The sequence below is a fragment of the Barbatula barbatula genome (genome assembly GCF_947034865.1).
Source record: "Barbatula barbatula genome assembly, chromosome: 21".
Classification (NCBI taxonomy): Eukaryota; Metazoa; Chordata; class Actinopteri; order Cypriniformes; family Nemacheilidae; genus Barbatula; species Barbatula barbatula.
The window spans coordinates 8,971,483-8,983,578 of NC_136784.1; the positions used below are offsets into that span (position 1 = coordinate 8,971,483).

At 37.0% G+C, this 12,096-nt stretch overlaps 1 protein-coding gene across 1 annotated transcript in view; it reads left to right on the top strand.

Moving 5' to 3' along the window:
* Positions 1 to 2,677: 2,677 nt before the first annotated feature.
* calcr (calcitonin receptor) overlaps positions 2,678 to 12,096 on the top strand; it is a 37,725-nt gene continuing 28,306 nt past the window's right edge. The window contains exon 1 of the mRNA XM_079484126.1: positions 2,678 to 2,931. The gene's annotated coding sequence lies outside the window, so the exon portion shown is untranslated. The remainder of the gene's footprint in view (positions 2,932 to 12,096) is intronic.

Consider the following 12,096-nt stretch of genomic DNA (forward strand, 5'->3'; position numbering starts at 1 on the left):
TTCCTGTTCTTTGCTGTTTTGTCAAACACAATTTATGCAGCAAAAGTTTTGATTTAGGATTTTAGACAGGGTTGCACACATTTAATAAGACATGAAATATACCTGATTCAGTAGGCAACATCATCCCATGAGTTTCAAGACCTCTGTTTAAGAAGAGACCTGTTGTAATTGGACTTTACATTAAGAATGACTTCTGACAAGCTGCAGCTTGTTCTTTAATAACAATAATAATGACTCTTGTGTATATGAGTTAGATAACAATCTAAAGTCTTTGGCAGAGACTGCATACACTGTGCTAAAGTCTGTAAAGGTTAATAGTTTTATACTAAAAAGAAATTTGTTGGCTCTCAGCAGGTTTGGCAAGTTGCATGCTGGGCAAAACTGAATTTGCAAGCATAATAAAATGGTATTTTAGAGATGGCAGGATACCTCCATTAAATAAATGCATAAATCAGTCAATCAACAAAGAGTGCCTTATGTAAATCAGACTTGACACATTTAGAAAAAAGGGACAGTTTCTCATATATATGTATATAAATAGCCCATTTTTTTACTTCCCTTCAAATGAGTCCCCCAGAGGAAGCTTTTTTTTGTTGTTTAACCAATACAATAATTTTTTTTCAAGAGATTAAAATTATGTTAGGTCATGTCTTAAATCATCATACAAATCAATAATTGAAAAAAGACAACTTGTGACAACTGGACCAAATTTTTACTACATTGTTTATTAGTGAAGACTTTTGAAAAGACATTGTTGGGTGTAAACACTGAACACATCTCGCCACTGCACTGAGCTTTTAGATAAACTATAATTTGATTGTATTATTATTTCACACCACTAAGGACAACATTGAATATCTAATACATTGTCCACTGTGAGATTACCAGTTTGTGGAAGGAAGAGAAAAGGCGGTTAGGTTTTTGGGAATCTTGGAACACAACATGGCCAGTCCGTAATTTGCTCATTGGCTCAGGGATTGAAAGTGGCATTGTGACAAATTGCACAATACATGCCAAGTTTTTCTGAGCATACATTAGACCTGATGACGAGCACAAATGGTTTATTATGGAGATTACTCGGATTTCTTATTTTTATGTTCCACGAAGAAATAACATATGAAAGTATTACGAAGAAAGTATGAAATGGATTAGGATCAGATAATTGAAAACCAACTTACAGTATCGGCTTCTTAGGGGTCTGTTACACAATGTTTAAACATATTCTGCCACCTCTGAGAAAGGTCTCCTTGGTTCACCATATGTTTGCCTCACTCCAAACGGAACTAATATTGTTCAATAGAGATCAGTTATGAAACAGACATAATGTGAACTTTTCTGCATCCCACCCTAAACGACACACAGGATGCTGACCTGCTTTCTTCCTCCTGTGGAGAAATGTATGGTTTCTATATTTGGGCATGAGCAGGTTTGTGTTCTGCTCTGATAGCTGCTGTGAGAGAAAGTATGGAAGTCCTTGTCCTTGCTTTTCCTGCTGTGTTTAACCTTTCTGTCGAGCCGGCCTGGACATAAAAAAGCATTTCTTCTGCATATGGATTGGGAAAAGACAGGATAATGGACATCAGATAAGGGAATTATTAAACATTAAACTTAAAACAATTCATGTTAAAATAGCTGTCCACTAGGCCTTGGTGTAAAATAAACAAAAATTAAAATGCATTATGTTTGCTGAAGAGGGATTTTCATATAAAATTAAGGTTTCAGTACAAAATGGAGATAATTCCAGAGATGGACCTGCGCACCCATAAATCCCTCTGAGCCAGAGAGATTAAAAGAACATCTTCCACAAAAAGTTTTAATATGTCATAAATATGCAGCTTCATGCTCATCACATCTTCCTGTCTGAGAGTGTACGTATGTGTGAGATGACACACGCATGCACAGATGGGCAAGTAGGTGGTTTAGGAGAAAAGGAGACTTTGTTTCATGTCCTGGTGCATCCAAATCTCATTGTTTTAGAGACGATTACAAAAGCAATCACATTGTGTATTCACCAAATCACAAAATGCAATTCAGAGTCCTCATATTACGTTAAAATATTCCTCATATTATATCTCAAAATATTGAAATTTGAATTTCAGGCCCCAGAATTATAAAAAAACACAAATGAGTATTTTGTCAATTCATCACACAGGCATGAAATCACTAACTAAGGTTAATCCTTGGTTAAAAGGTCATCAAAGCCTGTGATTCTTCTTTTATGGACATCACAGAAGCACTGACACGTTTTTTCCCCTTAAATTTGCCGCTTATCTTATCCTATATCATCATTCAGGATAATCTTTGTCACTGCACATTCAAACTTTAACATCGATTTTCCAGTTCCTTGAACTAGAGCAGAACCTTTAAATGTTCTTCAGTTCACATGCTGTGAGAGATTATATCAAATATCAAGAGCTACATGAGCTGGAGAGAAGATGAGAATAAACTTTTGTTGACAGTAACCCCTAAAGATTTTGTCCTTTCTGCAAAGTCAGGCTTTTGTGACATTTAAATCAAATAAACCTTAAAACAAATAATCAAGCACCAGTGAAAGAGAATGCAACGATGTCAGAAAACGCTGTTGGAGGAGGCACCTCATTAGGTTTTGAGCAACAGACTGAAGTGTTTCTTTAAGTGTGATGGAGCCGCTGTCAGTCATTCTAGGAGGAGCTCAGATGCTCCGTGCGCGAGATGAGCGGCAGTTAGATGCACTTGGATTACCGGCTGCTGAAGTGAAACAGCGTCTGCGCTACGAAAACATTCTTAGGTGCCGTAAAACAGTGACGTGTCTCGAGTGGATATTCTTAGCAGAATAAATGAAACGCGACATGCAGCAAAATCATCCCACTTATTAAAGTCCCAGACGATGGATTTCAGTTGGAGAAAGTGAAGCGCAAAGCGGATTTAGGCTGCATTCCCGTCCACAACACGGTAAGATGCACATGATTCTAAAATATGCTTCTTTTTTATCATCCGCATGTTTTTTATTATTGCATGTATTATTTACTTACAATTGAAATAATAATTTTGTGTCTGTTGGCTGTGATCTTTGATTTTCATTAGCCTAATTGTTAAATACGTGAATGACGCTGAACTTGATCAATAAAGTGTAAAATAGTAAATATGAAAGGCTTACATAAAGTCATAGGCTTGTGGAATTATGCAATTTAAATATCCAGTGTCGAGCTGCAGCCACTACATTTACAAATGCAATTCATTTAGAAAGAATATTCACAATTCTTAGAATAAATACTTTAAACTATTTGATATCACCGGGGGTGTTTTCCAATTCCATAACAACAATGTATATTCCAGCCAGGCATGATGTGTGCTTATAATATACTTCAGAAATGAGACGTCAAGTCCTATGGTAATAGGATGCTGATTGCAGTCACCTTCAAAATTGCAGTTGAATGCCACTTTCATTCTAACAGTATGGTAAGGGTATGAATATGAGTATGAGTATGAGTATGAGTATGAGTATGAGTATGAGTATGAGTATGAGTATGAGTATGAGTATGAGTATGAGTATGAGTATGAGTATGAGTATGAGTATGAGTATGAGTATGAGTATGGAATTGGCTGATATATAAATCTTGTATGTAGTAATAGAAAATATTGGACTGGAAAAGGTGGAACATCAAATATGTTCGGATGTGCAGATAGTGGTTCAAAAGACAAGGTTCTATTTGTTAAATGACGGCATTGTGATGAATGTTTTCTTAAAACTAACACTCTGAGTTCATTTTAAAATACACGACGATGCTTGACGTGACAAATGACAAACGACAAACATACAAGTGTCATAAAGCAATGCTTCAAGTCCCAAGATAGATTTTGCAAAGACATGTATTTATAAGGATACAGGAATTATTTTAGATACTGACTGCCTATGTAGAACATCTGCATGCTTTCACATTCAGGGTCAGCCTGTCCAGCCCAAACTGACCATATTAACCATCTCACATGAAACTAAGAAAAACAAACACTGAAACAAATGACCATAGACCAAAGACAAGCATTTAATGTAGTTACTATATAGCAGTAGAGTGGTCTCAGATCTTCGTGCTAATATAGATAATGGTTCATGCTTTACTCACTTGTGTGTTACAGACTCTCCTCCTCTGTGCTTAGACCGTGTTTGTGTGTCCGCAATGCTTGAAATATTATGTGGAGGTCATTAGAAAAACTATGCTTTAGCCAGGCATAATTGACTTTTGGAGATCAAAGTAATAATCTAGGTGACTGGGGCGTTCGCTGTAGTATAATTGAATAGGGACTCTATTTTTACAGGTGATACTGACCATTGTTAGAAATAAATGCTTGAAAGGTTATGGTTGCTTTGAACGGCATTATAAAGTCAAGCACTGAATATTGTTTACTTCCCTTTGAAAGTGAAGTCCCTCTTCAAATCAATTATTGGTAAGTACATGGCTGAACATTAAACTGACAAATCGACTGTAATTTTAAATACTGTAGGCTTCCATAGAATGTAGACAGGAATATTCAACTCACTTAATGGTTTTGCACATGACATGTCATTTTTTCTACATGAAATAATCCTAATGTTAAAAACATTTTTGTGAAAATACAACCTTGATATCTTTTATGTTGACTGAGTGTATCAAAGATTGAAATCCTATTGAAATGAATGATTAAAATCTTACTTTGATGCACCTGATCAATACCATATTAATGTTTTGAACCTATAGCCTAAATTTCACAGACAGATTCACATTTCTGTGGCAGATCTTCATCAAATCACCATAAACAAGACGTTCCTGACAAAATCCAGATACATTAATAAATATTTAATGCAACTGTGTGTCAGTCAGGCTGATTAGTTGCATGCACAGTTTCATGGTTGGTTCCATCAATTCTTCTTCTGCATTTAAAGTCTATGAGCTGTGAGGTATCAATAGGTGGAGCTAAAGTACAATCATGGACCTCTATGAAGCAATCTGGAGAACAAAGTGGATTTTTAAAGACATATGTTATATGTTTTAGACTTGACCATAGAAGAATTCAGTCATGTTTTTAATAGTTGCATCGTGTTTATTAAAAAAACCAAACTGTATCTCTTAGTTTAGTTTTCTCAGATTACATACCAGTCTATTCACGAGTAATGTCACGTGTTATGTTTGGTATTATTCAGTCAACGTTTCTAAGTCTTTCCTTCAAAGATTCATAATTTTTTATTAAACTCAACTGGTTATCGTTTCTAAATGAAGCCCTTACATGAAACTTATATGCATGCATAAATGAGGAATGTCCTGTTCCGTTGCACACGAGAATTTCTCATTTAAGATAAATTACAGCAAGAGAAATCATCATTCAACTGTTAGTCCTCTTTTGGGTCAATTATTGGGTAAAACAAAACAACGGTTCTAAAATAAACCATGCTGAGGGCAGATCTCACACCAGGCTCTTCCTTTGTGTCTGAACTATTTCTTTTCTCATTTCCACATGTGTTAATTCACTTTCTTGCTGTCATTCATTTGACCGGTTTTGTACTTTTATCTGTTCTTATTCCAATTGTCCATCATTTACTCTCCCACTCTCTCACAAATGGTCAGTGCTAAATAATCTTACTTCATTTTCTTTCTAGTGGGCTACTACTGCCTGTTCTCATTTGCAACCTATTTGATTTTCTCTATTTTCTAGGTAGGCGAGCAAGCAAGCGAGCGGACGGTGACAGAAAGCAATGTATGGATAGTTTGGAACTGACATTCTCTCTCTCTCTCTCTCTCTCTCTCTCTCTCTCTCTCTCTCTCTCTCTCTCTCTCTCTCTCTCTCTCTCTCTCTCTCTCTCTCTCTCTCTTATGTGTAAAGGGAATGTTTTGGCATCACATGGCCCTGTCTGGTCAATTTACTGCTGTCTTTGCGTCAGTGCTGGTTTGTGATTGCATTGCTTAAGTCATAGAAGAGACAGAACAATTTAATAGCTTTCCCGAGATGAAGGTGAACATAAAATTGTGTAAATGATAACAGTATTTTTTTTAACGTGCTATCCCTTTAAATGATTAAATTATATTATGCTGTACACGAGCATATAAAAGAGCATATTGAACGCATTTTGTAATTAAGTCTTTGACTGCACTTAAGGAACATGCCTCTTTGCTGTATAGCTTTAGGTAATCATCATGCAGAAACCTCCTGGGAAAAGCTAAACGAACATCATGTAAAGATACTCAGTGTATGACCGCAGTAATATGCTTCAGTAGTGCTCTCTCATCTGGACACACTCAGATAGGACGAAATATGGCACATACATGTTAAATTGGCTGCAATCTTAGTGGAGATACTGTCATTCTGCCATGTGTTGTGTAATGGACTCTATGAAGCTTTTATGCAACGTTGAAATGGTTTGTGATGGTTAATGACAGAGCACAGCAATACATTCATGTAGCAGAAAATAGGTAACCGCACCAATCAGCCATCATGTGAGTGTTTGTCATTCTCATTATTGTTCATCAGTGAAGGGGTGGTGGGATATTTCGTAACCAATATTTAAGCGAATAGCAAATTTATCTGAGGCAATAACTCAGCGTAAAACACATTGTGAACACGTATTTTATGCAGTCCTCGTCATGTTTTCTTTGCCTTCCTAATGGTTTTGAAGTATGAGGGCATTTCACAAGACCTCCACATGTTGGCATTTGTCTAATTGGACCTGCCTCAGGTGACAGGTGATTTTGTGCCAGAATACTATCAAGTTTGATTGGTCACACGGTTTTTGATGTCCACAACAAAAGCTATGGGATCCATTTTCTTGTTCCTTTTAAAAGCATGTTATTCTCCCATAAACATTTATGTAAGTTTAGTCGATTTTGCTTGCATTTTTAGCAAAAAAACTAAAACAACTTAAAAAACTCTCTTATCTAAACCTCCCAGGACGTTTCTATTACTTGGAGATAATGTGGCATTAGAGTCTTATCAGGTAGTGCTTCACGCAACATGTTGTACAAATCTGAACTTTCTTCAGGCATTTAGTCTCTCTAACATATTTATCAAATTGTTTTATGTTATCAAAATCATATCTTCCCAAATGTCTTAAATAAAAGGCTTTAGACGTTTCCTTATTTTATCCTTTAAATGTGGTTGTGGCCAAAGAAGCGTGTTGTGTATGAAATTACTTTTTTCTCAACAAACAGCTGTGATGGATAATACTGAGACAGAAACGCTGTGTTACATCACCTCTGTTAAGGCTAATTAAAAGCAAACATGCTGTATTAAGAATGCAAATGGACATTTCTGGACAATTTATCAAATGCTTGAATTATATATTTTGTCATATTATGTTGGTTTTAGGTCACAGTTGACTTTTAAGGGATACTTCACCCAAATTCTGTCATCGTTTCAGTCATTTTAAACAAGAAGATATTTCGATGAATGTTAGTAGCTGAACAACCAGGTTACCAGTTCACTTCTGTTGTTCAGACACAAAACCAATATCAAGTCAATGGGTACTGCCATTGTTTGGCAACCAACATTCTTCAATACATCTGAGTAAATGATGACAGAATTTATATTTTGGGGTGTACTCTACCTTAAACAGCTGTGTCTTACTTAATCGTGTTCTATTCATTCTGTAAATCTCTTATGAAAGGCACCAAATTACATTTCTTAAGTTCTACATGAAGTGATTCATTAATTTCAGTATTGTGCTTTATTTGGCTGACAGCACCAGATGCTTTTCTATGCATTTATTATAGAACTGTATAAAACGACACAAGTTGTTTCCAAGTTTCCTTTCGAGTGCCAAGTCACAGCCTCAAAACAGAAGTCTTTTCCTGGCTTCTCGCTTCTTAATGTGGAAAAACAGGATAACACGTATTGCTGGTGGCTGACTGAGCGTCTTTTTATGCAATCCACACAGTACATTATCAGCACATAAAATTTACATTTTATAACACAATTAATTTGTATTTAAACACTGTGTGAAGAGGAACATATTCTTATGTGTAAGATTGACAGAGGAATGAGCTTGTGCTGATGTACAGATGCCTTTTTTCCCTATTCACACCAATATGTTCAAAGTGGTGTGATTCGGTTTTCACTCTCACGTCACTAAGACATTTTCTCTTAGTGTAGCTGCCAGTGGTGTTAAGCCTCTCATGAGAACAAGCAGCACATTTTCTCGGCAGGGAAAGACAGACACAGCTGTGAAGGCTTTACATTTTATTTCGTGGTTTACTGTTGATAAAAACAAATAAAAATGATTCATTTTATTCATGCGGTTTAATTTTATAAATAAAAAGTATGGATATCGCTTATTCGCATGATTTATCTATTGCATTAAATTATGTATTATTTATTTATCTTTCAATGTAATTCTGTTTTGATATTTCAGATGCACATCTATTCATCAACATTGGAAGAAATGTATTCACTATAGTATCTGCATCAAACACATTCTCAGAAACCAATAAATAGATAAACACCAATATTAATGTAATCTTTATACAAGTGCAAGACTTTATAAATGTAATACTGAGTAAACTACTGTAGTCTAGTTGAGATGTAGTAGTAAGATCACCTTAAAGTTGAACTCCTGCCATACATTTGGCATGCACATGGAAATATCTTCTTTAAAGTGTTTTTGGACTTAATACCGACTATGACAGTGATTTAGAGCACACATTTACATGCGAATACATAAATTAATAAATAAAAATACAATAGAAAGCCTTTTTGTTAAAATGCACATAAATAAATGGAATACAACGGTTATTAAGGAGGATTTTGTGCATGGATGTCTCCTTTAGTTCTCTATCAACAAGACATGATTTAATACATGAAATCATGTGAATGATATCAATCGAGGGACTAAAAACCTTCCTGAATTTGTGAGGGATGTTATGGACGGCAAAGATTAACATCACCTTTGCATGGCCACTGCTATATAAAGCATGTTGTCTTTTGCAGTAAGACCTAACTAATAACAATAGACAGAGAATCAACTCTGTCTGAGAAGCTAAATTGATTGACATGTGCAGTGCACACATTTGCATTGAAGATTCTTGCCAACAGACGTACTCACTTGTCCTTTACCTAGTTTGTATCTGTTAAACGCACACCGGACGATTTTAAAAGGCTTCCTCTGTAAGATTTAATGAAAAGTCACAAACAGGATTTGAGCTATGGGTTAGATTTTATTGGCACAGTAATTGTACATTACACACAGTAGATTTAGCTACACCTTTAAGAGGTGCCATGTCAAATATAGATTGTGAATCCTAATGCGAAGCTATGAATGCGCATCTCATTGCGTGTATTGATTTTCCAGGCCTGGGAAAAGGAGAAAAAATAGATACATTTACAATCATTAAGCATTACTTTGCCTTTGATTTATCTCTCCCTAAAGCCTCCATTGACATCTTACTGCCTTTAGTGTCCGTGGTCTGTCTGTCTACTCCCAGAAAGCAATTTTTCCATTTTGTGCCCTATTTTCTGATTTATAGAGCTGATGTTTGTTCCATTAACCAAACACTATCCTTTGCATATTTACCTTTTCAAATGCCTCTGTGATGATTTAGTATTGGGATTAGTTTGGTACCTCTGTACAGTAATGTTCTTTATTCATTTCAGTGTCTGTTAAGCCCCACCATGTATAACCAATTAACATTGCCATTAGCTTTGACAGCTGCGGTGGATGATGAGCTCACCCGCATTACTCACGTTTCATATTTTAGATTTGTTTTAGGTCAGTTTAAGCACCTCCAGAACAAGGAGTCCCTGCTGTTTCCAAATATGTTAAAGAAAACATGTTTGACCTTCTCAGTCTTTCTTTGTAATTTTAGCCGTTTTTCATCATTTCTAAATAAATGTCTCCAGTCAAACTCTAAAAACGACAAAGACTACTGCTTTTCTCAAGCCAAACACGATTGGAAACTGAAAGGAAATGTCAAGACTTTTTGAATAAACAGAGAAGATGGACGTTTCCAGATAAACCATCAGGTTTTCCTCCCGCTGCTAAAATATTCTTGTGCGTATCTATGCAAAAATCTGCAGGGAACCGGAATAGAAATCGTTGTATCAGAAAGAAATAAGTGAAGGTCAGTAGAAGAGCCGTCTGAAGCTGCTCCTTTCAGATAATCCTTCAGATAACATTAATTCGAGGCTCACCGGGAGTGAATGACGGCCCTTAGCTTCTCAAACCTGGAGACGTTACTCAGTATTTGACAGATTGCCAGATGTGGCTAAGTGAAGTATGGGCATATTAATGGGTCAACTTAATTTACACGACGGCTTCAAAATTTATTTTTACTATTATAAAACTTGAACTGTGAGTCAGAATAAATTATAGCAGGTGAACTGTTGATCCTGATCTATAGGATGATGTGAACCCATCATATCTGAAAAAATCATTTCTTAATTTCTGAGACACAGTGGAATTAAGAGAGGGGTTTCGGGAGACCTTCAATACGATTGTTTGATTAATTTTAGCAGGATACTAGATGAGGGGCGAGATGTACTAACACCTTGCAGCAGCACAAACGCCCCTTTGGCATGAGAGTTTTTAGAGGAGAGTTTTTAAATGAATCACACAATTAAATTTACTAAGGTTTGGCTGGTCAATGTTCTGGTATTTGCGGTTTTATTTAATGGCAAATTATTAAAACGGCTTTATTTAATGCCCCCAAAAAGCATGTCTTAAACCCGGTGCTAATTTATGCAGCTCTTAGTAGATTGCGTTGGTCATTACGAGAATGAAATATTTTGTCTGTGTTTTTTAATGTGCCTTGTTAGTAAATCACCCAGAGAAGTTTCCTTTCCCATTGCCATTTTTTTTATTGCGCTCTCGTGCTATTTTGCTATGTTTAGTGAATCAGGACCAAAGTCCCTGTGGCCTGGTGGTTAGAGGCTTGCCGGTTCGAATCTCAGTGCCAGCAGGTTATGACTGAAGTGCCCTTGAGCAAGACACCTTACCCCTGATTGCTCTGCAGTATTGTGCCACTGTAGAAAACTACTTGTAAGTCACTTTGGATAAAAGCGTCTGCCAAATGAATAAATGTAAATGTACCTTCCATAGTGCTTTTCTACTCTGAAATATCTGTAGAAATGCATAACAGTGGAATGCATCAAGTTGAGCGCTATGGGGCTGATATGAAATGATTACACCCTAAATTATACTTGAAATGCAAGTATGACTAACAGCCCTCATTTACTGCCTACTAAACTGCAACTGGTTCAATTTCTCAAGCTGCGAGATAGCAAATGTAGTTTGGAGACTCTCTGCCTTTGTATGAAACAGTGCTTTAAGAAAGCAGAATAGTACGTCATGTTCCCCCAGAGTTTGAGCGAGTTTATGACACCGGAGGCAAGCCCGTTCCATTGTGTTTTGAAGGAGAGAAATATGCATGTGTTCTCAGTATGCCATCTCAAATAAAAGACCCTGAAATTCAGCAAGACTCCACAGAAGCCCTTCATGGGTGTTCTTATTTCTCCTCTTAACACAGCCTGGTATTTTCTCTGTATAGGAGCATCTTCACTGGGGTATCGGTTTCTGTGCACGACCGTTGATTGCTGGTATGAACACGAGGGTCAGGCTCCCGGAGATAGGAATCAAGGGCTCGCCGAGTAAGGTCAGGTGGCATGCTTTGAAGAGGACGATGCTACCACCTTTCCCATTTCGCAGGAGATAAAGTGTAGTTTTCTCATTGACGTGCACTTGTCTGTTATCATCCTTTTGAAACTATTTAACCTCAAAAAAGCACATCATGTTGCAAGGTTCCCTATCGATACTTCACTCGTACTGTGTAGCAGAGCGCTATGGGGAAAACTCCTTTTTCTCCGAAGATTGAAGCTTTTATCAATAGCACAGTGAAAACTGCACGGCCATTGGCTTGTGAAAAGTAAAACTTTAAACCAGTCTACGATGTGACCTCCTCTCTAAGGCAGGCAACATTATCCGGCACCCCCAGCCGGCGCTGTGGGCTCTGCACCTTTTGCCTCTCGATGGGAGCCTACGGTCCTCCCAGAGGGTGTCCTGAACACGATATCTCAGGCTAGAGCTCCGTCTACTAGACGGCTCTATACCCTCAAATGGTCCATCTTCTCGGCCAGGTGTACAGCACGCGGCCCAGACCCGGT